We start from the raw sequence: 27,677 nt of genomic DNA on the forward strand, positions 1-27,677 counted from the left end.
AAAGTCTCATTCAAGCCTCCAACCAGTTCTTTATTTCCCTGCCATCAACCCCTTCTTGCTGGCCACAGGGAGTTACAAACACTCGTGGTTTGTTTGTCTGGCTCCCCATCTGTTTTCCCCCTGGGTTGCTGCGTGTTTTGACGTTGCTTTTATCCACAATAATGTAATCAGCCCAATCATTCCTGGGTCTACCTGGGTCCCAGGGAAACTGGAGGAGTAAACTGAATATCCAAAGTGTGTAACCTACCTCTGCTGTTCACACCCAATGTACCTTCATGGCAGCACTCAAGCTGGGAATGGGCAAGGGAGCTGGAGCTAAAATCTTCATTCTTTCAGGCAACACTGGGATGCACATTAGCCGTCCGAGAAACAAGAAGTGGTGGAACAGTTGATGTTTCTCAGCTGGATTGTTTCATGGCCCAGAAAGCTCTGCAAAGGAAAAGCTCAGAAGCGTGAGGAGCAGTGGGATCACTTAAATAAAGTTGCTGAAATGCCAAACACAGAGCAGCAGATGGCACTTACTCATTGGTTTTGCCCTTTGCATGTCATTGCCTGGACTTTGTGCTCACTCGTGAAGGACAGAAGAGATGGAGGCTGGGCAGCAAAGGGCTCTGCTCAGGCTGGCAGGGTTCGGTTCCAAGCCGGCAGAGGAATCACCATGATTTTGGATGCCCTTGCAGTGGGGTTGGCATCACTCAGGTCCTGCTGGAGTCATAGAGTCACTGAATCATTTTGGTTGGAAGGGACCCTCAGAATCACCGAGTCCAACCAATAACCGAAGTCATTTCAGAGCAATGAGTCCACGTTTCCCTGTGCACCAGGACAGGATCCCACCTATGGAGCAGGATACAGCCCCGTGCTCTGGATGATGATGTTTTCCAAACACATAGAATTATAGAATCATTTCAGTTGGAAGAGACCCCAAGGATCATCAACTCCAACCATAACCCAACTCCAGCACTAAACCATGTCTCTAAGAACCTTGTCTTTTAAACCCCTCCAGGGATGGTGACTCCACCACTGCCCTGGGCAGCCTGTTCCAATGCTCCACAGCCCTTTCCGGGAAGAATTTTTTCCTAATATCCAATCTAAACCTCCCCTGGTGCAACTTGAGGCCAATCCTTCCCAGGGCTTCCCTGTGACACCCAGAGGGCAGCGGCCACGCTGGCACACGGCTTTGAACAAGCCTCGAGAGCAGCAAAACCTCTTCAGGGGGGATGAGGTTCCCATGACCAGCCCAGCTCTCCACCAGCACCCCTGGGTCAGCCTTCTGGGCACATGGAGGAAAACTGGGTCACCACTATGAGCACCAGCGATATGCATTCCTGGCTCTATCAGCTTTGCTTCACTTCACAGAGTCATAGAATCACAGGATGATTTGTGTTGAAGGGACCTTCCCAGCCCCCCCAGTGCCCCCCCTGCCATGAGCAGGGACATCTTCACCAGCTCAGGTTGCTCAGAGCCCCGTCCAGCCTGGCCTGGGATGTCTCCAGGGATGGTTCATCCACCACCTCTCTGGCCAACCTGGGCCAGGCTCTCACCACCCTCAGGGCAACAATTCCTTCCTCATGTCCAGCCTGAATCTCCCTCCTTTAGTTTAAACCATCACCCATTGTCCTGTCACAACAGCCCCTGCTCAAAAGTCTTCAATGTGGATGAACTTGGATAAGTCTGTGTCCACCCTGCGGCTTGTGCTCCAGTCTGGGGTATTTAGACAGGTCCAGGTCGGATCCAGATCCTGACAGATTTTCCTCTGGAAGCCACGGGACGATCTGAGCTGACCTCAGGAATGGGTGAAAAGGGCCAACAGAGACAACTGGATCCTCGCTGCTTTCTGCCTTTCCCGGGGCTGTAGAAATATTCCCTAATTTTGTACACGTCATTATGTTCCTGTGGGAACTGGGACACGTACCGAACCAAACAGACCCCTCTCCTTCACACTGACGGACCCCGAGGTCCCTGCTCGTGATAAGCTGCTATCAGCGTCCTGCTCCGGCCAGCGCTCCCGTCCGTGTGTACGATTTCCAGCCTTAGAGCTTGTGACCACAGTTGCAACATTCCTTTTGTTTTCTAGGAATTCGGCTCCACCAAGGAGGGAAACCACAGGGAAATTGTTTCAGTGTGCGCTCCGGATTGGGAGAGAAGGGCTGGGGCCGAGGCATGATGTATAACACACAACTCGACAGCCAAGACGTTTAAAAAACCACACTTTTATTTAAACCTAAGGAAAGTAACTTCTTTTTTTCACTCTTTAGCTTGGCAGGCAGCAGCAGCCGCGCCGAGCCCAGGCAAGTGGAGATCAAAGCCAGGCGAGTCTGCTGCGAAAAATCAAGCACTGGACATTTATTAAGATTTTATTCATAAAAAGCCATGCAGTGAGTGCAGTGGGATTTCACTGTGGAACTTCTGACATGGGAGCTGCCTTGTTTAGAATGTAAAAATCGCCTCTTTCTCCTGCCAGCAGTAAGGCGATCCCTTGGTTTCCTGTGCAATTCAAATCAGGGCTGCAAACACCTTTCTTGTTACCCTCCGGTGGGCCGGGGGCTGCGTCCAGCCCTGGCTCGAGGGGGCCGTGGGGTGGACATCTCCCCCAGATGTGCTCATCTCCAGCCAGATGTGAAGTCTCCCCACCACAGCTGTCTGCTCCAGCCCCAGAGAGGCCCACATTATTCCCTTTTCCCTCGGTTGAATTCAAAGTCTCCCCTTTTCAAACTTTTCTAAAATTTTTTTCATTTGTAGCTCTTTTTCTCCCCCCTGTGCAATCTGCAGCACAGAAGTTTAACTTGGCAACGGCGCTGGAACAGATGGAGAACGCTGGAGCAGCTCCCCAGATCCCAGGAACTTCTGCTCAATGCTGTGTGCAGGATTTCAAGCCGCTTACTGCTCGGATCTGCCAAAGCCAAGCCTAAAAACGATTTTCAGATAGAGAAGCCGGAATTTTCTTCAGGACATCGGTAATCACAGAACCACAGAATCCCAGAATGTCAGGGGTTGAAGGGCCCTGGAAAGCTCATCCAGTGCAATCCCCCCATGGAGCAGGAACACCCAGATGAGGTTACACAGGAAGGTGTCCAGGCGGGTTGGAATGTCTGCACAGAAGGAGACTCCACAACCCCCTGGGCAGCCTGGGCCAGGCTCTGCCACCCTCACCCACAACAAGTTTCTTCTCATATTTCAGTGGAACCTCCTGTGTTCCAGTTTGTACCCATTCCCCATTGTCCTGTCACTGGTTGTCACCAGAAGAGCCTGGCTCCATCCTCCTGACACTCCCCCTTTCCATCTTGATCCCCAGGAATGAGTCCCCCCTCAGTCTCCTCTTGTCCAGCTCCAGAGCCCCAGCTCCCTCAGCCTTTCCTCACACGGGAGATGCTCCACTCCCTCCAGCATCTTGGTGGCTGCGCTGGACTCTCTGCAGCAGTTCCCTGTCCTGCTGGAACTGAGGGGCCACAACTGGACACAAGATTCCAGGTGTGGTCTCCCCATGGCAGAGCAGAGGGGCAGGAGAACCTCTCCCCTCTAATCCATAAGTCAACACACAGGCAACTTCCCCAGCAGAAAATCCAAAATCTGCAAATTCCATGTGAACTAATGTCAAGTGAAAATAAGAGGGTAATTTCAGAGAAAGTGGTAATATCGCTCCCTACAACTCACTCTGTAGAAGCATCAGTGTGGTGAAATCCACAATTAGCTCGTTTTGAAGGTGAAGATCAAGCCCATCCACACACTTCTGAGCCCGGCTGCGAGCAAAACACAGGTTGGAGTCATTCCTCAGGAAAAAGAATGTGCTTTTTTCTTTCAGTGCAAATAAATTACTAAAATAGACGTTCATGCTCATGATCGTTGTGCACAATCCAAGCCCAGAGCAGTCAGCTGGCGCAAGGAGACGGAGCAAAGGAAGGAACGCACAGGGACTGGAGAGGTTGCTGCTTACTGGTCTTTTTACACCATGCAAAAAAATGACCAATTAGTTAAAACTACAATAAGCACAACTTCATGAAGTTTACAAACAAATCTGAAGTGATGATGGATCAGAGTTTTTCTGTGGAAAGTAAATTTTCTGAAAAAAAACGTTTGAAGTTCTGGAACCGTCCGCAAATTCTCACAGTCAAAACAAAGGATGTAAACTTTTTGGAAAGCGGCAACTTCACGTTTTGTTATTTCCCCAAAACCCAAAAATACGCAGGGGACCAGCTGGGACACATCTGAAGGTGCTGATGGCGCTGGCCAGAGTCACTGCGAGGCTGCTCTCCATCATCTTTGAAAGACCAACCACATCCTGGGCTGTATCAGCACGAGTGTGGCCAGCAGGTCATGGGCAGCAATTATTCCCCAATATTCGTCACTGGGGAGACCACATCTGGACACTGTCTCCAGTTTCTGGCTCCCCAGTACGAGGAAGACACTGATGTACTGGAGTATGTCCAGCAGAGGCCACTGAGATGGTCGGGGCTTGGAGAACATAATGTATGAGGCTGTGGAAAATGAGTTTGTTCAGCGAGAAGGAAAAGGGAGGAGGGTCTTGTTACCATCTGTGGCCACCACACAGGAGGGGACAGAGAAGACAAAGACGCTTTTTCGCAGAGATGCGCAATGAAAGGCCAAAATGTGATGGATGCAAGCTTCGATATAAAACCTTAGAATCATAGAATGGTTTGTATTGAAGGGATCGTCCCAGCTCCCCCAGTGCCACCCCTGCCATGAGCAGGGACATCTTCACCAGCTCAGGTTGCTCAGAGCCGGCGTTTTTGTGCAAAGACGGGTCAAACGCTCTGAAGAGGCACAGAGGGACGATGGAGACTCATTCTTGGAGATAACTGCCACTCAACATGCACAGACAATGTGCTCAAACTGGACTTGCTTTGGGCAGGTGGTTGACTTGTCATCTCTGGAGGTCCCTTCCAACCTATGGTTTCAAGACCTGAATGTGCATGTCCTGAGCCAGCTGCTCCTCTCACCGCTGGCTTCCAAGGCACCATCGCTTTGTGCACCTAACGAGTGTTTTCCAAACGAGGTGCCTCCTCACACGTTGTCCAGTCCCGACCGAACCCACCTCTTCACAGATCGCACAGAGGCAAATAAAAACCATCCCATTACGTAAAGGTGAAAGCAGCTGGACTAATTAGCTATTTATTTGGAGAATAAAAGCTGTCCTGTGTACGACTTTTTTTTTCAGATGGAAAAGACCTGTGAGGTCATCTGGTGTATTCTCTGCCAATGCATGATGTTATATTATGTTTTGTTTTCCTTTCTCAGTAGACAAAACAATTCAGGTTGGTGGAGACCACTGAGCTCTGAAGTTTTGCCCTTCAAAACCTATTTATGTTTGGTACTTCAAACGAGTGATTCCTCAGGATTCACACTCAGGAGCAGAGTGTGAATGTGCAATGGGAATGACAAGGGATGTTCCCACCGCCCTTTGGACGCACAATTGGTGTTTCAAACACAGGCATTTTCAACCCATCTCAACCCAGTAAATTCTAGAGAAGTCACTGAAAAGAATGTACCAGGCACTACAGCTTTCAGCTGCATGCAAGGCAAGGTCTGTAAAGGGCTTTAAAAGCAAATATGAAGCATGATATGTTTATTAATTTTTGCAGTTATGCAGAACACTGTGTTAAAGCTGCACTGTTCTTCCTTGAATAGATCTCACCCTGTAACAATGACTCTTTCTTGGGATCTCCACTCCCTATCAAGCAAAGGCAGGATGCCTTTTAATAGTTCTCTTTCAAATGATACCTTCTCAAACCCTTGTACAAGCTCTACTCAAAGTAGAGAGTTTCAACTAAACCATTTTAGGAGCTCTAGGCGTGCACAGGGATGCACATTAGATGGGTAGAGATGTGGATGTCGTGGAATCATAAAATAATTTTGGTTGGAACAGACCCTCAAGATCATCAAGACCAACCTTTAACCCAACCCTGGCACTAGCCCATGTTCCTAAGAACCTCATCAACGTCCCATGAAGGATTTACACAGCACTTCCTACATGTTCACACGTGGAGGAGTCCCCATGTGCCCGTGTTCTGTCTGGCCCAGGTTGGCCAGAGAGGTGGTGGATGAACCATCCCTGGAGACATCCCAGGCCAGGCTGGACGGGGCTCTGAGCAACCTGAGCTGGTGAAGATGTCCCTGTCATGGCAGGGGGGGCACTGGGGAGCTGGGAAGGTCCCTTCAACCCAAACCCTTCTGTGATTCTGACATCCCAGCCAGCTCATTCATCACCGCTGCATTTCTTCATGCAGCCGCATTGCCCTGGGTGGATCCTCTCTAATTCTTCTCCAGCAACACATCATCTGTATCACATGGTTGGTTTGCTCTGTTGAATCAAAGAATCCCAGAATGTCGGGGGTTGGAAGGGCCCTGGAAAGCTCATCCAGTGCAATCCCCCCATGGAGCAGGAACACCCAGATGAGGTTACACAGGAAGGTGTCCAGGCGGGTTGGAATGTCTGCACAGAAGGAGACTCCACAACCCCCTGGGCAGCCTGGGCCAGGCTCTGCCACCCTCACCCCAAACAAGTTTCTTCTCATATTCAAGTGGAACCTCCTGTGTTCCAGTTTGAACCCATTGCCCCTTGTCCTGTCCCTGGTTGTCACCAGAAGAGCCTGGCTCCATCCTCCTGACACTCCCCCTTTCCATCTTGATCCCCCGGAATGAGTCCCCCCTCAGTCTCCTCTTTTCCAGCTCCAGAGCCCCAGCTCCCTCAGCCTTTCCTCACACGGGAGATGCTCCACTCCCTCCAGCATCTTGGTGGCTGCGCTGGACTCTCTCCAGCAGTTCCCTGTCCTGCTGGTACTGAAGGAGAGGAGCTCCACAGATTTTGCTTTGCTTGCCTGTGCAGAATCGGTTGGTAGACGCAAACTTCTCTCAGGTTTCATACTGCCTGGACATTCTCTTCACTTCTTGTCCTGTGATTTGCCTCCACAGAAGGTGCTGCACAAAACTGCATCTGCGTTGCGAACATTGCCAGACCACACAGGCAACCTGGGAGCTGGAACAGTACAGCGTGTGCTGGAACACTCTTACCATCGCGTAACTGCAGCCCGGTGCCACAAACAACCATCCCCGGCAGCAGATTCAGCCCTGAATTCTCTCTGCAGGAAACTGCGACACTGGAGTAAAGCCCCATTCTGCCACCCACAAATCATGTTGTACCAAAAGATGAGGGCAGTAGCTCCATTCATATTAGCGTAACGAGGATGTTCTCCTGCCCTGAAAACAACTATCACGCCATGGATCATGTCCAGACCCTTAAACCAGGCAGTGACATCTAAACTGGACCATGACCCCACTTATCCCCTGAACAGTAAATGGTAACTGGCTGGAAGAGTTTTCACTGATTTGCTCCAAACCTGGGTACGGGTGGTTGATCCACCTGGACTATCACAAACCAAGGACCAACCCCATGCAAGGGTCTATTTGGCTACTGGTCTCACCCTGTTGTCTAAGAATAATTCAGGATACATTTGAAATGAATTACTGAAAACCACAGAAAGATGAGAAGAAATCTGTGTCCACCAATCGCTCAGTTACCAGGGACATTTACAAATGGCTTGGAGCACAAGGATGCAGAATTCCTGTCTTAAATCATGAGTTCAGCACAGCCTTCAGCATCCTCAGCAGAAACACAGAGCAGACGTCTCTGTGTCTTGGGCTGTCTGGCAGAAGATCACTCTGCGCCTCTCGGGAGTTGCATCATTATTCTGTCCTCTTGCAAATATTATTAATATTTCAAGGTCTGGGGAAATAGATTTTCCTTTTTATTCCTTTGGCTCATTAACAGGCTGTGCTTGTCAGGGTCGTGTGCGAGTCACCGTCGCCCTCTGTTATGAGTTAGTCTATCAGCTGATGTCATTGTTTGGCCACAATAACCCGAATGTCTTTAGTCCGTCGCCTGCAGGGTCTCTTTTCCAGTTCAGTGTAAAGAGAATAAACCAAGAGCCAGCAGCAAATCTGTTTCCTTTTAACATATATAGACTCGAGCTAATAGTTCAGCTCTTACTTCTCTGCCTTCCCTGGGAGATGCAAAACACCCTCTTTCTTCTCAGCTCTCCCTGCCTGGTGCCAGCTGTGAACTAACAGCAGAAGCAAATTTTCCCCGGTGCCAACAGCTCTGTGAGTTATTCCCTTGAAAAAGGCAGCTCTGGCTGACGTGTGACACGGTGCAGGCGGCGGACGTGGCCTCTGAGGGACGGGGGTGCTGCCAGCAAAGGTGCTGGTCTCACAGAATCCCAGAGTGTCAGGGGTGGAAGGGCCCTGGAAAGCTCATCCAGTGCAATCCCCCCATGGAGCAGGAACACCCAGATGAGGTTACACAGGAAGGTGTCCAGGCGGGTTGGAATGTCTGCACAGAAGGAGACTCCACAACCCCCTGGGCAGCCTGGGCCAGGCTCTGCCACCCTCACCCCCAACAAGTTTCTTCTCAAATTTAAATGGAACCTCCTGTGTTCCAGTTTGAACCCATTGCCCCTTGTCCTGTCACTGGTTGTCACCAGAAGAGCCTGGCTCCATCCTCCTGACACTCCCCCTTTCCATATTGATCCCCAGGAATGAGTCCCCCCTCAGTCTCCTCTTGTCCAGCTCCAGAGCCCCAGCTCCCTCAGCCTTTCCTCACACGGGAGATGCTCCACTCCCTCCAGCATCTTGGTGGCTGCGCTGGACTCTCTGCAGCAGTTCCCTGTCATGCTGGAACTGAGGGGCCACAGCTGGACACAAGATTCCAGGTGTGGTCTCCCCAGGGCAGAGCAGAGGGGCAGGAGAACCTCTCTGACCTACTGACCACCCCCTTCTAACCCACCCCAGGTACCATTGGCTTCCTGGCCACAAGGGCCCAGTGCTGGCTCATGGTCACCCTGCTGTCCCCAGGACCCCCAGGTCCCTTTCCCCTACACTGCTCTCTAATAGGTCAATTCCCCAACTCCGCCGACACCGCTCCCATAGGTCTTGGTTTTGGGTGCGTTTTCCAGAGTTTCACCAAGAGAGAGAATTAAAAGCCTGAAGGAACGAAACGACAACCAAATTTGACTTCCTGAATAACACAGGCTTACACATATGGCCTGTGTTGCTCTCTATACTGTTTATGATATAAATCTGTGGGAGTAATTTAATGACAAGTTAAAGGCTAATGGTTCAGCTAATATCAGCCCATACAGCGAAGCTTGCTGGACCAGTAATGTTTAATAAATAAGTTTGGTTCAAGCACAGTGTGGATGTAACAGAAAACACTGGCAGAGCAGATTCTACATTAATTACATCCATAATGTGTGTACTCAACAGGTTAAGAGTTGTTAAAAACAGTTATTGGTATGGATCATGAGCATACAATATTTACAGCTTTCTTACCTTTCATGCTTTCATCAGACGCACAGAAATAAATGTAAAAGTACTGGTAGGAGTATTTGCAGACCCTGAATTGGACAAATTCTCGGTATGGATAAGGACAGGGCATCAAAGGGAATGAGCTGAGCCACAGCGGCTGTAAAGCTGAGCTCAAAAATGATCAAAAGCCTAAAGAAAGTCCCTGGTCACAGGGCTGGGAAGGCTGAGCTACCTGGTTTATCAAAACAAAGGGAAGTTTGAGGGATAAACTGGTTGCTGTGCATTAATATCCCTGGGGAGGAGGAGAATGCGGGATAGAAAAGAGTTCTTTACCATTGGGGAAAAAAACATAAACAGCTGCATGGTTACAAAATAGAAACAAGGGAAGCGTTTTTAATAGTGAGGGTGATTTGCCACCACAACAAGCTGCCAAGGGGGCCGCGGATCCCCTGGTCTGGGTGTCCCGCAGGGGGAAATGCAGAAACGCACCAGTTGGACGGAGGGATTAGGCTCCGTACCAGGATAAATGGGTGAAATTCAGTCATCTCTGATGCGCATGAGGTCACTTCGGATGATCTAATATCCCTTCTGGCCTCCGGATCCGTGAAGCTGTATCACCACACAAATGTTACTGCACCTGTACGTGTGACGACTTCCCCGTCCTTCCCCAGGCTGTTCATCCACACAAAAATAACAACCATGGCACTGACAATTTCAACTAAAAATACCCAAATACCCAACGTATTTCCCTCCATGGTCCATGAAACCCAGCCTCAACAAAAAAGCTGAAGTCTGAACCTTCTTGATGCAGCTTTGAGCCATTCCCAGGCATCCTGTCCCTAGATCCCAAGGAGATGAGTTCACCATGTCCTCTCCTTGGAAGCTGCAGAGCCATGAGGTGGCCTCTCAACCTCCTTTTCTCCAAAGGAGATAAACCCAGAGAGCTCTGCTGCTCCTCAGAGGACGTAATTCCAGTTTTGTGGCCATCCTCAGGACACCTCATGGGTGGTGGAGACCCCAGAGACCTGTCGAGTCTCCCGGCAGAAGGGGATGAGCTGAGGGAGCTGGGGCTCTGGAGCTGGACAAGAGGAGACTGAGGGGGGACTCATTCCTGGGGATCAATATGGAAAGGGGGAGTGTCAGGAGGATGGAGCCAGGCTCTTCTGGTGACAACCAGTGACAGGACAAGGGGTAATGGGTGCAAACTGGAACACAGGAGGTTCCACTTGAATATGAGAAGAAACTTGTTTGGGGTGAGGGTGGCAGAGCCTGGCCCAGGCTGCCCAGGGGGTTGTGGAGTCTCCTTCTGTGCAGACATTCCAACCCGCCTGGACACCTTCCTGTGTAACCTCATCTGGGTGTTCCTGCTCCATGGGGGATTGCACTGGGTGAGCTTTCCAGGGCCCTTCAACCCCTGACATCCTGGGATTCTGTGAAGCCATGAACACCCAGGGCCAGTGGCCACAGCCATCTCCATGCTGGCCGCTGTGAACCCAAACCGGACAGGATCGCTGCAGATCCACGTCAGCTTTAAGGAACATCTCCAGAGAAGATTCTCAATCCACAGCTTGAATTCACACTTACTGCAACGAGCCAGAGGACAATTGTCTCCTCTTTTGTTTTTCCATTGGAATCCTCTCTTTCCCGTGTCCTTTCAGCCCCGTCTCCTGCGTTTCCCTGGCTGTTTCCGCAGGGACACGAGTGAGTCGGTTCTGCAGGACGCTTGTGTCCCTCCCGCAGCTGCGTATCACCCGGGTTTCCTGGTCCCGCTCACTGGAGACATGAGTTCATCCCGGCTCCCTCCGGCTAATCACTAACAGGCGTGGAAAAAACCCCTCACACACCAGAGCAGAACATAAACATCCATGCGATGCGCATAAGCTTATGAAGATGGGACTATGTGAAACACATGGTTCCATTTTAATAAATATTCTTACATTTCCACTGCCCTTTTTTTTTTAATACTGAGCAGTGAATAGCAGTGCTTGTTTTGTCGTTATTGTTGTGTTTTATGAGGACAATAGCATGTCCGTAGCCACAGACATCAGATATTTTGGTGGGGCAGATAAGCTGCCGGCAAGAGCTCTTGGCTCCTGCCCAGGTCTCTATTAACTCCTCCTGGGATCGCTCAGGGTCTGACAGCCGGGGATGGGCAACAATGGAGTGGTCAAGGAGCCCCATATGCTCCAAAATATTTTATCTAATCTTCCCTCTTAAACAACTTCAGCCTCTAGAGTCGGATTCTTCAAAGTCCTTCATGCTTTCTTGGTGCTCACAAGCAATTTCCCAACAGATAAGAGCACGATTTTAATCTCTCCTAGTGGGTGGATGAAACCCGGACTAAGACAGAGAGAATATTCAGATGCCCAGAATATTCCTGGAGATTTCCACGCTCTGCCATTCCACTGCAAGACCCTTCGCCCCCACCAGCCTCTTTTTCCGTTTCCCGTTTTATTCCTGTTACATCGTCTTGTTCGTAGGCAGGGAAATGAATCTGCTGCAGTTACTTGTGTTTTCCCCATCGCTAAGAAGAAGTGCCCTGGAACAAACCCCAGATGCTCAGCACTGGTTTCGTACTCTCTGCCCAAGTAAAAAGGGAAAGAAATCCCTCAATTAACCCTCCTAAGGCTGTAGGAGCTGGAAAAGGACTCAAGTCCCATCCCAGCTCTGCTGAGCCCATTGGTATTTTACTTTATCACCTCCAGAACTCCCCAGGCTGGGACGTACCACTCTCTGCCACTCTGCTCCTTTTACAACTGAGCCGCACACTCTCCCCCTTCTCTCTTCCCTCCCCGTTGGATAGTAATGTGTTTATTTTGGTATTAAGTAGAAAAGCCCATTTTCTGCTGGCTGTAGAGAAAGAGGTTTAGGTGAACGAAAGGGAATAAAGAGAGGAAAACAGGTTAAATGGGGGGCAGAGGGTCTCGGACCCCTAAACATCACCCGAACACCACGGGCTGCTGTGCCACACGGGCGCGCGGAGAGACCCCGAGGGGAAATCTCAAGGCTTTTTCCAACTTTCACCAAAACCAGTAGGATTCTGCCCACTTCCTAGAACATTCCTGGAACTGGGGATCGCAGAGGTGCAGCTCTCCAACGCCGTCACGTTCCATGTGGACGGCTGCCACGGCGCTGAGCTCGGGGCCGCGCTCCGCTCGGAGCCCAGGACGGCGGCCAAGCTCTTGGCCGCTTCCCCACGCCGCGCGTTTGGATCTGCCGGGCTCAGCCTGAGCATTTCTGGCGCTAGGGACATAACACAGAAGTCCTGCTGGGGTGTTTTAGCCCCAACGTGCCACTGCGACACGGCAAACCAGCTCCCAAGAGATGCCCGGCAAGTCCCTTCAAGCTCAGCCAAGGAACAACCCGTCGTGGTCCAGGAGCCGCAGCACAATTATCACCTCCTCACAATTATCTGCAGTGGTGCATACACACAACCGTGACTTCAGTTTAAAATAACACCGTCTTCAATAATTCACACAAGCAGAATGAATTCTGTTGCATATATTGGGAATCGGAGAAATATGACAAATATACATTACCCATCGAGGTGTGTTCTGCGTTTCAGTTGCTCTATTGACATAGACACCGCTGCAGCGGTAGAAAATGGGCAGGTAGGAAATTCATTCTGTGCCAGTTTGGGGTGCGGAAGGACTCGTTCCATCTATCCAAAGTGTTACAAGCTGTTAAAAAATATTATATAGAGTCAGCCTCTCACTTCCTTTGCCACTTCCACATCGTCTGCAGCAGATTTCAGCTCCCATTTGAGCAGTTTACACCCAGCCTCTGTGCTGTCTCCTTTTCTTTTCCCTGAAGTCACCCAATGGGACATTTCCAGCATTAACTCTGGGCACATCTGCCTATAATGCAACAAGAACATTTGCCAGCCAGTGATAACCGCAGCCATGGGCAGGAACGGAGCATATTAGAAAACCTGACAACTGTAGCTACGCTTAACAAAGCAATAGAGGCTTTAGGAGAACACGGGGGAATAGGGGCCCATGAAAACCACCCTGAGAAAACAGTTTAATTGCCTTTGTTCGCAGAGTAAAGCTTCGAAGAGACAAAATGCACTGGGAGTCATATCGCTCTGCTTTATTAGAGCGTTTGACACGGTTCGCGGCCTCGGAGAGAAACCGGAGAAATATCCAGCTGCTCTAAGATGGATAGGAAAGAAATTAAAGGCATGAACACAAAGTGATTGCGAAGGGTCGGTGTGACGCCAGGAGAGGCAGTGGGGACAATGGCACTGCTGGGGGATCCGGGATCCCCAGAGCTTCAGGTTCACATGCGACAGAGCAACCAAAACCCAGTTGGGTTTAACAACGGGCTTGGATATCTCCCAGGAACCTCATTTCTGGCAAGTTGGCAATAAAACAAACCATTCTTGTGGTATTTAACCTCTGTGTTCAGACACAACTAAGCAGCAAGGGAGCCCGAATTTGCTGTTTGCATAGCGAGCGAGCACAAGATGTTCACAGCCCGGGAACGCTGCGCTTCTGGTCAAAGCTTTTGGACTATTTCTTCTGATGCAAATTATCTATTCCAGCCACTGTGCTGACAAACTCGGTTATTCCCTACTAGGAAGGGCTGGAATCAAACTCGGGCTGACCCACGGAGGCAAGAAAACCACAAAACTCCTCTGCATTATGTACAGCTGAAACTCCCAGAGAAATAGTATAAGTTGGAGTCCAGGAAAGCGGGGTAAGTCGTGCCCACTGAGCAGGAATATCCCTGTGAAAATAAACCTGAAAGTATCTACTAGCCCTGTGCCAAAAATCACCAAAAGGCCACATCTTGCCATTGCACAGAGCTGTCAGATCTGGAAGATCCAATAACAAGAGCAACATGTCCCTTGTACCTGAAATGCTGCCCGGATTCCTTCTCAGTTTGAGGTCATCTATCGATTAATTACTTATATTGGTTCTGGCTGAGATGAAGTTAATTTTCTTCAGAGTAGCTCACTGAAGTTTTGGATTTGTGACTAAAACAGTGATGATAACACACTGATGTTTTAGTTATTGCTGAATGCTGCTTACTCAGCATTTATTGTATGTGATAACCAGCCATGAGCACTGTTTGGTTGTTCACCTACCCTGGAATTCCTAAAACACTGAGTCAGCTACACTTCTAATCTCTTAACAGGACAAATTTTTAAAGTGGTGTGATTTGAGGAATGAGGAAGATATCATCTCTGTAAGGCTGGATTTCACTCGGTTAATCTACTTCTAATGTCACTCATTTTGGTATCAACTGCCTCCCAACGTAGAGTTAACCAGTGTTGGGTTTGCTCTCCAGCTGAAGTGACATTTTTGTTATGAACAGTGGCTCTTCCCAGCCCCTCCTGCCCAGGATCCACCCCGTGCACACCTGCACATCCTGAAGCCACAAAACCACTGGAGCTCCTGCCTGTTTGCAAACGTTGTCTTTGTCTGGCACTGCCAGCCACACCACCATCCACCTGCTGTTGACTTTGAGTCACTAATGGTTTGGATGTCACACACCTTTTTCTTACTACACCGGAGTTACCTATCACATAAAACAGATCGGAGTGTTGCCCACTCTTTTGAGCCCTTAATGACCACTGCAGACCTTCCTTTGCATCAATTCACAGAATCCCAGGATGTCAGGGGTTGAAGGGCCCTGGAAAGCTCATCCAGTGCAATCCCCCATGGAGCAGGAACACCCAGATGAGGTTACACAGGAAGGTGTCCAGGCGGGTTGGAATGTCTGCACAGAAGGAGACTCCACAACCCCCTGGGCAGCCTGGGCCAGGCTCTGCCACCCTCACCCCAAACAAGTTTCTTCTCACATTTAAGTGGAACCTCCTGTGTTCCAGTTTGCACCCATTGCCCCTTGTCCTGTCACTGGTTGTCACCAGAAGAGCCTGGCTCCATCCTCCTGACACTCGCCCTTTCCATATTGATCCCCAGGAATGAGTCCCCCCTCAGTCTCCTCTTGTCCAGCTCCAGAGCCCCAGCTCCCTCAGCCTTTCCTCACACGGGAGATGCTCCACTCCCTTCAGCATCTTGGTGGCTGCGCTGGACTCTCTCTAACGACTTGATTAAATGTCCTCCAGCAGTCACTGTGTCTAAGGTTCGAGACATCACTTAAATTCCCTGCCATCCTCCCAAGCCTGCAGTTCTGCCTTCCCTGACCTCAAGCACTGCTCTCACTTGCTTCTAATTAAGCAGAGTTGTGTTTAATTCAGCGATTGCTCAGCACCTGACAGAGCTGCTCCATTCAATGCCGAGGCTGCAGCTCATCTTCATCACGTTACATGGGTCACTTCACCTCCTAACGACCTGTTTCCAGCTAAGACAGCGCTCGCCCTCCCCAAAGTCCAGCTGCAGGGTGGGAGGTTGCAGGGCAACGTGTCCAGACAGTCCTACGAGACCAAGAAATGGTGCTCCCAAGGGGCCTGGATGACACAAACATTCAGAAATACGTATGAGCAAGGCGAAGGTCATGACAAATCGCACACCTTAGCAAAAGGGTGATGAAGGAAACTCTTGGCTCACACTTAGGACACTTTTTTCCAAAGCGTTTCTCACTGGCACTCCCATTAACACATGTCCAGGGTGGAAAAATCTGTCCAACAGATAAAACAACACTGCGTCCCCTCCCTGGTGCATTCTGCTCCCGAGGCTGCCGCTAGACAAGGGCAAGTTCAGCTCAAAGTAAGTCCAGCCTGAAGCTGGGTGTTGTCAGCCCCTTCTGTGCTGAACCCCTTTCCAGAGACATCTGTGCAATGGGTCCTAAAGAGCTGTTAGCTCTGCTTATTCTCTGGTTCTTCCCATCCATCTTCCCTACTTGTTTGCCTTTTAAGAAGTAGATGAGCTAATTCCTGCACTAGACGGAAAAGCCTGGGTGGAAACCTTACGTCGCAGAGAACAGAGCAGGAAGGGATGTGGCGTCATTCTTGCTGGTCTGGACACCAGTCTGACTTCATAGCGCTGTCTTGGTGTTGGAGAAGACTCTGGCTGTGCGCTCTAATCCCTCTCTAAATATCAAAACCAGATTAAACAAGCTAAGTCATCCATAAACCTAATCTCGGGAGGACTGCAGTGTTTTCCTGGTGCCCCAGGCAAGCGGCTCCGGGTCTGATGAGCCCATTTTACTACCCAAAACTCATGGGGTCCCAAGAAATTAATCCCCCATTGAAGCTGGGGCAATGTCGCCGTACGTCTCCATCCGCCAGGTTCAATTCTGAAAGGAAAGAACACTGCTAAAGCCACACAGCCCTGCTGCTCCTTTTGGGAATGAACCAAAAATGTACCTCCCTTCCCCCTGCGTTTCCCCCCGACACACCTTTCCTTCCACTGGAACATAACCCCAAATAAGATGTTGGCCTGACATTAAAGCAAAATATATAAATATTTTCAAAAAGAGAAGAATTCCTGCCTCTCTAACAGTTTGCTCCAACTAATAGGTTTCAGATGTCTCACATACTTCATTCATTCAGCCCCATTCAGTCTCCTAGGAGCCCCCGCTGTATTTATTAAACACAGCAATTGTGGAATGTTCAGCACTTACAGAATAAAACACACCATTTCTTTATTTTATTTTTTTTTTTTTCCAAAAAAGCGTAATTAGAAAGCTTTGTGAGTGACCTAAAACTGTCATTCTGGTTCCAATCCCAGTGCCCACTCCAGCATTCTGCAGCTGTCCCAAATGCTGTGCCACAGCTTAACCCTTTCTGGATTGCACAAGAACATATATGTCTATACTTTTTTCATCCTTTGCAGGATCGTTTTGCTGCCTTGCTGGAGCACTGTGTTATTATTAAACATCTACTTTGGGACACTTTTGGCTCTCAAACACCTCTTGTCCCAGCAGCCTCAGTAACTCTTCCCAGTGCTAGATGGGAGAGTCAAGCCCTGAAATGCTGCAGGATGCCAGTGCTAATTTCAGCAGCAAAAGGCTGGAGAACACGAGATCTTTCCTAGAGGGATTCAGATGGAAGCAGACATAATAGAAGAGCCATTTTTCATTACAATGCTGGCAGTAAAAAGCGGAGGAGGATGTCTGGACTAGAAGCATCATAGAGAGGCAATGGATGGAGTTTGTTCCAGCAACATAACCTGCCAGCGCTGGGTGACTGGTCAGAACGGTTTACTGGAGTCTGGCGTCGTCCCAGCCCTTCTTTGGGGAGAGACACATGAAACGCAGATCTGAAAGGGTATGTGAGGCCCTGAGTCTGGGCTGGGAAGATCTGGCAGGAGCCAGCGGCGGAGAAACGGCCTTTGCTTGAGGCCACAACCAGTTCGTGCAACTGATACGTTTCTGTCGGGGTCTCCAGTGCGCTAAAAGGTCGTGATTGTCCCCAAGCAGCCTCAGCCAGGACATCGCTCCCACCCTGTCCCTGGGCCAGGAGCTCCGCTTCAGCTCAGCCCTGCCTGAGTCACATTCAAGGTGGGACCGAGCGGGATGTTCATAGAATTGCAGAATGGTTTGGGAGGCACCTTAAAGATCATGTCGTCCCACCCCTGCCATGAGCAGGGACATCTTCACCAGCTCAGGTTGCTCAGAGCCCCGTCCAGCCTGGCCTGGGATGTCTCAGGGATGGTTCATCCACCACCTCTCTGGCCAACCTGGGCCAGGCTCTCACCACCCTCAGGGCAACAATTCCTTCCTCATGTCCAGCCTGAATCTCCCTCCTTTAGTTTAAAACCATCACCCCTTGTCCTATCACAACAGGCCCTGCTGTGTTGCCAAACCATCAGCAAGACCTGGGGGAGACAAAAGGATTTAGGAGAGCTGTGATCTCCCCAGTCTGCAAATTACCACCTGTGAATGTCCTTACAGCCGCTCTGCTGTCATTCTCTGTGTGACCAGAGGAGATTCCTCCATCCTCTCCATCCCCATGTACAAGCTCTGATCACCACCACACTGTGCTGCTGCTCTGGGATTTTTCTTCCCATGGTGGCAGCAGCAACAGCCGAGCCCAAAGCAAACACATCACGGGAAGACTGACCTCTCCCCCAAGGTGTTATGATTCATTTGTCACCCTTTTTTGGCTGAAAAGCACCACACCCGTGCCCACACGGGGGACCCCCTGGATCATGGGAACTGCCCCAGTGTCACTGTTTCCACATTAATGCCGCTTCACAGCCCCCAGAATGAGTCTTGTCCCAGTCGCGTCCCCAAGGGAGTTGCTGTTTTAAAGTCGGGATCCTTGATCCCTCCCGCTTCAGGAGGTTACACAGGAATAGATGAATATTAGTGTGCTATAAAACACACCAAACGTGCCCAGAATCACTTCAGAGCAACCGTAACGCTTCATTCCAGCACCTGCTATGGCCAACACATCTGTCACTAGAAGGCAGAGGGACAACAACTTGCTCTGAGCGCTTCCAGGGGTTTACAGTCATTGCTATACTTTCCACCAGCTAATTGCACAGAAAACAAAACACCCCTGGAAGCTCTGATTCCTGGAGCATTGCAGCTGCTCCAACTTGCTCTCTCTCCAGCTATTCTGCTTTAGCACCACCTGGCAGCATCATATCAGCAAACTCTTCATTTCCCCTCCACCCGTCCCCTTTGCATCATCTCACACTGTTGCTTTTCCTAAATTTCACATACGTCAAATCTTATCTGGCCACCACCTGCAGTCAGCGTGAAGGACCTAGCAATGCAGATTAATTCTGCGGTGGGTTCAGGCCCATTTTACCAACACAGAGTGTTTACACACGCCCAGGTGCCCACCTAACACTGGGATACCTCCAGTAGCGCCACGTCTCCGGCTCTTCCCATCAGTTCTCTTACCCCCATCAGTTCTCTTACCCCCATCAGATACCGTCTCCGTTCTTCAGGGCTTTGCCTATTTGCAAACATTAGTAACTCCCACTCCAGGGGCAGTTACGGTGTCACCTGAGACAACCTGGTGTAGCTTTATGTGAGTGCAGCCCTCACACGCTCACAACAAACTCAATTATCTCACGCTCTACCAGATGGAAGTAGTGTCACCCCCACGTCGAAGTCCCACAGAAACTTGCGCGTTGGTTTTTAATTATACCATAAATAATAGTTTCTGCAATATTGCATATTTCTAAGTCTATATCCAAAGAAAGTTCTGAAGTTTGGGGAATACTTTCAGTGCATTCTGTGTGGTCACTGCTATAACTTCTTCAACCGGAATTCCTTTAATTTTGGCAGTATGTTCTGCAGCAATGTAAATATGTTTTGGTTCATTTCAAGAACAAGTGAGGGCTTAAAGAGGTTAAGAAAACCACCGAGAGCAACATCGCTCTGACACCCCCGAGTGACAAGGACGGAAACACGCAGCCTGTGACCTGTTGAGTGTCACAGCGAAAAAGTAGCAGGAGTCAAGGAGACATTCTTGGGGGACAGAGACGGTCTGGGGACCCACCAAGGCAGGACCATGGGCTCAGGAGCATTAGTCTGTTTATTAGGTTGTTTAGTCTGGAGAAGAGGAGGCTTAGAGCTGAGCTCAGCACTCTCCAGAACTACCTGAAGGGCAGTTCTAGCCAGGTGGGGATTGGGCTCTTCTCCCAGGCATCAGCAATAGGACAAGGGGCCATGGGCTTCAACTCTGCCAGGGGAAATTGAGGCTGGAGATGAGAAAGCAATTCTTTGCAGAGAGAGTGGTCAGGCATTGGAATGGCTGCCCAGGGAGGTGCTGGACTCACCGGCCCTGGAGGTTTTTAAGCTGAGATTGGCCATGGCACTTAGTGCCATGATCTAGTCAATGGACTGGAGTTGGACCAAGGCTTGGACTGGATGAGCTCTGAGGGCTTTTCCAACCCAGTCCATTCTGTGTGATTCTGTGATTCCACCAGCCTTTCAAGTCCAGTGTTCCCACATTGAACAGAAATCTCCAGAGATCTGGGGTTTCCACTGAAATCTTCAAGGACCTGGAACAGCAACCCACAGAGCAACCCAAACTTTCAGCTCCCCCTTTCAAAGTTGCTTCATCTCGAATTGTTCCCTGATACTTCAGTGTCATCTGCGTGCTTAGGGCATATTTACAGATTTTCTGGAGAGATGCCCGGTCCATGAGGTTGAACTGGTGCCACAGTCCAAGCATCTGACCATGTACTGGAAAAACCCCTTAGGATGATTCCTGCCTATTCCTGAAATTCGGTGCCTCTGGGACAATATTCCCCACCCCATTACGGGTTTCACGCTCGTTCTGCAAGCCTGACTAAGCATCTGCTGGTGATTAAGGGCTTTGTCATTTGGAAAGAGCTGACAATTACATTTAATTATTCAAACTAGGTCAGGTTCTTCAGCACAAGTTTATGTGGTGACTGTTGGCTGGAAATAAGGCTTTCAAACCCCACTGGAGCAGAATCCACCTCTCATCTCTCAGGAAAAAGATTCCTCCCATAAATAACAGGTTCTGGACTTGTCCTTTGTGTGCTCCTGAGTTACCCAACACTTTGTACAAATTCTCCAGGTGTTTCGGAGTTTGCCTATAGAATTACTGGTGAGAAGAGACGACAGGCAGTGGGACCCAACAGATCAAGCAAGAACAGACCCTTCCTTGTCAATTCTAAATACCTGGAGAGGTTCTGCGCAGCCCGGGCAGGTAACACAGGAGCTTTCTGTCTGATTCGCTTTTCTTTATTAAACTGCCTTTATCTCGACCCACAAGCTTTTCACCTCATTTTCTTCCCACGTGCGTGTCTGAGATGACCACAAATCCCTCCGGGGCCTCACATGCAAGGGGAGAGCACAAAGGGTTTTAACCCCACGTGGGCAAAGGACACCTCAGTCTTCTTTCTCAGAGGCTCCCGCTACCTGTCGTCTTTATCGGACAACCGTGGCAGCCCCGGGGAACCATATAAGGAGTTTTCTATATACTTCTTCCCTCAAAAGTCAAGCCAGTGATGCCATTGAGCACAAACGCGGGAACAGCCCAGCAGAGGTACCTCATATCCACTTCCCAGGCAGTTTTTAGACAGGTTTTTGGCACTGCTGTCTACTGATTCCTTTGAAGACAGGAGCAAGTCACACAAACCCCAACACAGAGCACAACCCCGGTTAATAAGATAGTTAAAATGGTACAAACACAACTGGAAAATATGCTGGGCTGAAAAAACAGTATATTCAAATTGCTTCTACCTAATTACATGTGATTGCTTTTTGGCAAGAGCTCAACCTGCCAGAGCAGTGAGGTTTTACAAACATTCACAGAGGCATTAGATCATTGTTTGAATGAGTTATTGGCAGCCCAAATCTGAAGTAAAAACATAGTTTAAAGAAGACCATATTGAAGAGGGTGAAGCTGTCTGCTTTCATGTCACCGGACACCCAAGACCCATTTAGCTTCACATCACTCACATCCCAACCGCATTTGTGGGTGAGGACGTCACCGTTTTGCAGTGTCCTGACACAGGCTTGTCACTCATACAAACAACAGAATCATTTGGGTTGGAAAAGCCCCTCAGGATCATGGAGTCCAACCATAACCCACTCTGGCACTGCCCCATGTCCTGAGAACCTCCTGTCCGTCTGTCCAGCCCTCCAGGGATGGTGACTCCAGCACTGCCCTGGGCAGCCTGTTCCAATGCCCCACAGCCCTTTGGGGAAGAAATTGTTCCCAGATCCAACCTCAACCTCCCCTGGCGCAACTTGAGGCCATTTCCTCTCATCATCTCTTGTTCCTCGGAGCAGAGACCTTGGGAGAGCCCCTGGCAGGTTGGCTGGTGGATAAAAATACCGTTTGCTCCGGCAGCCTGAGCACTGCACGGTGTAATCCCACCCCAGAACACCCTTGCCTTCCATGTGCTTCCTAAATTAGGTCTCCTGAGACCGACATCAGCTTTTTAAAAGAGAGGTGAGCTTGTTAGTAACCAACATTATCCATTAAACAGGAATCGGAGGCTTTTATTAGACTGCGAAGTGCTGTAAAAGGAAAAGAGGGAGGGTAGAGCATCATGAACCCCCTCACCTCCCCAGGGGAGCCCCTTTGCCTGGCACACAGCGGGTTTCCGTCAAGGTTTCTTGCAGGTTATGATAATCGTGAAGTTACCTAATGCTGTTAAGCCACAGCAAGGTCCAGGCTAAATACAGAAGCCTTGTGGAGGTGCAGGAAGATAGAGACAAGTTTGGTAAGGCAGCTCTCCGGTGGCCCCTTCTCCTGAGGCCAAAGAGAAAGAAAAGCCCAAGCTGGAAAGGAACGATCTGAGGACTTTCCAAGCTCTCCACCCAGGAAAGTCAGGGTATGCGGCTGCTCTTACCAAATCTCAGTTTTAGTCAGTCTCTGTCTGCCACCAGCTGTGCTGCTGGCACACATATCCCAGCTAAATCACGTTTTTACACAGCGACGAAAAAAGCAAATGCACTGTCACAGTGATTCCTTTTCACAACATACTCCGGGACAATCTCTACCTGTTGGAGAAGGATCTCATGAAGCTTTGGTCTGAGGTTTCATTGTTGGAGAACAGGAGATGAAGGAAGAACTTTGAACTGCCTGAAAGGAGCTTGGAGCCAGGGGGGTCGGGCTCTGCTCCCCAGGAACAAGCGCCAGGAGCAGAGGAAACGGCCTCAAGTTGCGTCAGGGGAGGTTGAGGTTGGATCTGGGGAACAATTTCTTCCCCAAAGGGCTGTGGGGCATTGGAACAGGCTGCCCAGGGCAGTGCTGGAGTCACCATCCCTGGAGGGCTGGACAGACGGACATGAGGTTCTCAGGACATGGGGCAGGGACAGGGGTGGGTTATGGTTGGACTCCATGATCTTGGGGGTCTCTTCCAACCCAAATGATTCTGTGATTCTATAAACTAAGAGACTACTGGTCTTGTAGTGGCGTCTGTTCTCGCATTCCAGCTACAGACACACCAACTGCCTTGGTTGCTTTGTATTCCAAAAACTCAGCTTCCACAAAGAAATTAATAAAGCGGCGTATTTTGGTCACAGAGGAAACTGCAGAAATAGAATCTGAATGTAAATGATGGAGAAACATCTGTGAAAGTTTTGAGACCTGCCAGGCAACAATAAAAAACTGCCCTGCCAAGGACGTTTTTAAACCAGAACCCAAATTCAAAGATTTCTTATTAAAAAGGTACAAAGAGAAAACAAACAAAAACTACACATGATGCTCAGATGTCAGGAACCATCCTGTAAATTGTCTCATGAATTTGCTGTCACATTTTAGAAAGAAAGTGAAATTTATGCCGTTTTAAACTGACTTGTGTTGCAAGCAGCGGCTTTATTATGATCTGTAGCAACAAAAAGCTTAAAGATCTTTATGAACATGAAACCAGTTCCACTCCAGCACCCTGTGAGGTCTTAGTTATTACCTTCATCCTAAGGATACACAAACTTCGCAGCAAAGCTGATGTCCTTCCCAAGGTCTGATGCAAGTGACAAAGCTAGGAAAAAAAACACATAATTAGTCTTGGCTTTTAAGTATTAATTAACTCTGCCTCCCTGAAATAAGTAACAAATATCTTTTTAAGCCTCAAACAGCAGAATCCACAAAATGCAAAGCAAATGAGGAGGTGGACTTATGTCCCCATATGTATAATGAATTTTGTAATTAATGAATTTGTTATTACAATTGTTCCCAATTTGTAAATATGCATTCCTAACTTACACATGACTGTTGCTCCAAACTGCACAGATTTCCCATCCCAGAGACCCGATTTCACTCCATACCCCACAGTATCAACCCAAAATCTGTTTGGCTTATAGAATTGCCCTGGGAAGGCCCAGGTGTTGGGCCCAGCCAGTTCGGGGTCTCTTTGAGCGCAGCTCAGATCACCGAGCGGACGCACAATGGCCGATTGTCAGCATGGGGCCAAAGGGAGCCGACACTTTCCCAGAGAAAAGCGCCTTTGCTGTGTGTTTGGAAGGTTACGCAGCTGTAAGTCAGACACAGAAGGAGCTGAAACCCTGGAGGGATTATTGCCGCAAGCACATGTGCTGTGGAAGGAAGCTCTCCTGTGGACCCACATGCCATTAACTCCTGCTGGTGGGAGCCCGTTCCTGTGGCTGAAAAGTCCTTTACAGCCTCAAACTGCTGGTTGCTCGTCCTCCCGATCACTCTTGTCTCATCTCTGACCCAGTGACTCGGCCTGACTGGTATTTATTTTCTCATTTTATAAGAAACAGGCTCTTCGCTGAACCCGTTATTGGTGGGAATATTGGCATGGCGCGGGGCTGAGACCTGCGCTGTGCAATAGCAAATACTCAAGCAGGAGAACTGGGACTTTGTCCAACACGCCGTCTATCTTCCTGGGGAAAAAAAACCCCAAAACCAACAACCAGACTCTGCTCTACACGCTCCCAATCGTGCCATCAGCTGGAGCAAGGTGGAACTTCACTGCAGTACATGAATAAGCCACTATCCAAAATGACCTTCGGGACGGCGAGTGCCGCCTGGGCTCAGGCAAAGCCAGTAGAAGGATGTAGGGCTCTCTGAAGGACAGAAGGACACAGAACGGCCCCTCCAAAGGCTGGTGAAGGTGCCAAGGAGCTCTGGAGGGCAGCAGGGTCCTGCCTGGGCCCTGAATGCCTGGAAAAGGACTCAAGAGAACTCTGGAGAATCACAGAATCATTTGGGTTGGAAAAGACCCTCAAGATCGGAGTCCAACTGTAACCCACCCCTGGCACTGCCCCATGTCCTGAGAACCTCACCTCCGTCTGTTCAACCCTCCAGGGGACAAAAGCTGCTCTGGGGCACAATAAAAGTCCTCAGGAGGTGCTCTGAGGGTTCAAGAGGGACAAAAACGGCTGTGGGGCACCAGGAAGAACTCAGCAGGCCTCGTGATGGATGTACATAAAACACCTGTGAGGGTGACAGAGCACTGGCCCAGGCTGCCCAGGGGGGTTGTGGAGTCTCCTTCGCTGGAGACATTCCAACCCGCCTGGACATGTTCCTGTGCGACCTCACCCAGGCGTTCCTGCTCCAGCAGGGGGATTGGACTGGATGAGCTTTTGAGGTCCCTTCCAATCCCAAACATACTGTGATACTGTGATACTGTGATCTCTTCTAGACATGAGGAAGGAATTGTTGGCCCTGAGGGTGGTGAGAGCCTGGCCCAGGTTGGCCAGAGAGGTGGTGGATGAACCATCCCTGGAGACATCCCAGGCCAGGCTGGACAGGGCTCTGAGCAACCTGAGCTGGTGAAGATGTCCCTGTCATAGCAGGGGGGCACTGGGGGAGCTGGGACGGTCCCTTCCACCCAAACCATGTGTGATTCTATGAAGGGGCAAGAGTGACAAAACAAGGCTTGTGTTAAAAACTGAGGGATGTGGGAGAAGCACTGGTGTTCCAAGAGGGCTACAGCAAAGCGCGCAGCTCCGAGGCGCTGTGCAGTGCCCTGGGGACAGAGGACGGCGGCTCCCGGCTGCCATTACCACAGGTTTGACAGAAAAATAATGCAATCCTGGAAAAGCCTTTTCTTCACTAGAAAAGACAGAAATAACATTTCAGTGTCACGTTTACCAAAGGAAGAACTACTTCCCCGCCATGCTTCCCCTGGCTACATTCTGGTTTTTAAGACTTAGAACAATTAAAAAGTAGGAAGAGGAACCTGAACAACTAAAAGCAAGCTTGTGGTTGGTTGCTATTTGAAGTATTAGTATGTCTAGATCTATTCATTCAGAATGACCTCAAAGATAACGAGCTGGTTCTTTTTTCTGTACTTACGTTTAAGAAACACAGAGATTTCCTGGGTTTACCACAACAGCTTCCAGGCAGGATTGCACCAAGGAGCCGTTGGGCATGCGCCAGGCGGGGAGAGCCGCGCCGGGCGGACCGTTCTGCGCATGCGCGCACCCGGAACTGGCGGCAGGCGGCAGCGAGCGGTGCCACGGCCGCATTGCACGTGTGCGAACAGCGCCGCCTGGCGGTGCCGCCGCGTTAACACCGCGGGGCGCCACACTGGGCTCAGCAAAGCCCCAAATCCCCCCCAGCGCTCCGCAAACCTCCATCGCAGCTGCCCCAGTCTGTCCCTGGTCCTACCCCATAGCGCTGTCCCCATTGTCCCCATTGTCCCCATTCACAGAATCCCAGAATGTGAGGGGTTGGAAGGGACCTGGAAAGCTCACCCAGTGCAATCCCCCCATGGAGCAGGAACACCCAGATGAGGTTACACAGGAAGGTGTCCAGGCGGGTTGGAATGTCTGCACAGAAGGAGACTCCACAACCCCCTGGGCAGCCTGGGCCAGGCTCTGCCACCCTCACCCCAAACAAGTTTCTTCTCAAATTTAAGTGGAACCTCCTGTGTTCCAGTTTGCACCCATTGCCCCTTGTCCTGTCACTGGTTGTCACCCAGAAGAGCCTGGCTCCATCCTCCTGACACTCCCCCTTTCCATACTGATCCCCAGGAATGAGTCCCCCCTCAGTCTCCTCTTGTCCAGCTCCAGAGCCCCAGCTCCCTCAGCCTTTCCTCACACGGGAGATGCTCCACTCCCTGCAGCATCTTGGTGGCTGCGCTGGACTCTCTCCAGCAGTTCCCTGTCCTGCTGGAACTGAGGGGCCACAACTGGACACAAGATTCCAGGTGTGGTCTCCCCAGGGCAGAGCAGAGGGGCAGGAGAACCTCTCTGACCTACTGACCACCCCCTTCTAACCCACCCCAGGTACCATTGGCTTCCTGGCCACAAGGGCCAGTGCTGGCTCATGGTCATTACCTCTTGTCTTACCATTGTCCCCGTCCCCAGTGCTGTTGTAGGGAATGGAGCAGACAGGTGCCACAAAAGCCACCACCCAAAGCCACTCCATGTCAGGGACACTGAGCAGAGCTGCCCGGTTCCAGGGACCTGTAGGAACAGGCAGGATGGTCAGACCCCGGGGCGGGGGACAGCAGGGACACTGCAGACATAGGGGGGGCACAGAGATGCCCCTTAATGTCACTTTGGGCAGGGAACAAGCTCCAAACAGAGCTGTTCAACAGAAACCAACTACAAACAGGGTTTATCCAAATTTATTCAGCACTCCAACAACATTACACAATGCAGGTTCAGTTACTGGTGGGGAGTTAACTACCACACAACCACCTGAAACTCAAGGGGATCAGATCGCAAAACTCCAGAGTGATGATTTAAAAATGAACCCAAACTGTTCTGTGTTTCTATGGGGAAAATGTTCCCCTCAAGCACCCTGGGGTGCAGGTGATCAGGGTCCAGAGAGGCCCAGGGTGCCCTGGATGAGGGCAGTTTTGGGGTGTCCCAGATAGGATGGGTTTTTGGGTGCCCTCGATGGGCTTTTGGGGTGTCCCAAGTGTGTGTGTGTGTGGGCAGTTCGGCGTGTCCTGGGCTGCGGGGAAGTGAGGAAGTGAGGCTTCTCAGGATGTCCCAAGTGGGGTCTTGGGGTCCCCCTTATGGGGATTGTCGGGGTGTCCCAAGTGGGGGGTCTCGAGGCGCCCTGCACAGGGCGCTCTTGGGGT

The 27,677-nt window shown here is 50.2% G+C and overlaps 2 protein-coding genes and 1 long non-coding RNA gene across 6 annotated transcripts in view; 1 reads left to right on the forward strand and 2 right to left on the reverse strand.

Annotated features, from left to right (window-relative positions):
- The window catches only part of FBN3 (fibrillin 3), a 98,674-nt gene extending 98,249 nt beyond the window's left edge, over positions 1–425 (reverse strand). The window contains exon 1 of the mRNA XM_065042615.1: positions 248–425. The gene's annotated coding sequence lies outside the window, so the exon portion shown is untranslated. The remainder of the gene's footprint in view (positions 1–247) is intronic.
- LOC110355552 (killer cell lectin-like receptor subfamily F member 1) overlaps positions 1–27,677 on the forward strand; it is a 201,229-nt gene that overhangs the window by 134,612 nt on the left and 38,940 nt on the right. The gene's annotated exons all lie outside the window — the stretch shown is intronic.
- LOC110359832 (uncharacterized) lies at positions 1,830–26,188 on the reverse strand. Of its 4 annotated transcripts, XR_002415281.2 has the most exons (5): positions 25,937–26,188; positions 23,583–23,654; positions 12,858–12,998; positions 3,652–3,737; positions 1,830–2,905 (listed from the first exon to the last, which is right to left on the reverse strand). It is a non-coding gene; the product is annotated as an uncharacterized LOC110359832 (long non-coding RNA). The 4 variants fall into 4 exon arrangements; XR_010468312.1 differs by having other exon boundaries at positions 1,830–3,737; positions 25,937–26,183; XR_002415283.2 differs by lacking the exons at positions 1,830–2,905; positions 3,652–3,737 and adding an exon at positions 10,439–12,730 and having other exon boundaries at positions 25,937–26,182.

Source organism: Columba livia, chromosome 27 (assembly GCF_036013475.1).
Source record: "Columba livia isolate bColLiv1 breed racing homer chromosome 27, bColLiv1.pat.W.v2, whole genome shotgun sequence".
In the NCBI taxonomy this organism is placed as follows: Eukaryota; Metazoa; Chordata; class Aves; order Columbiformes; family Columbidae; genus Columba; species Columba livia.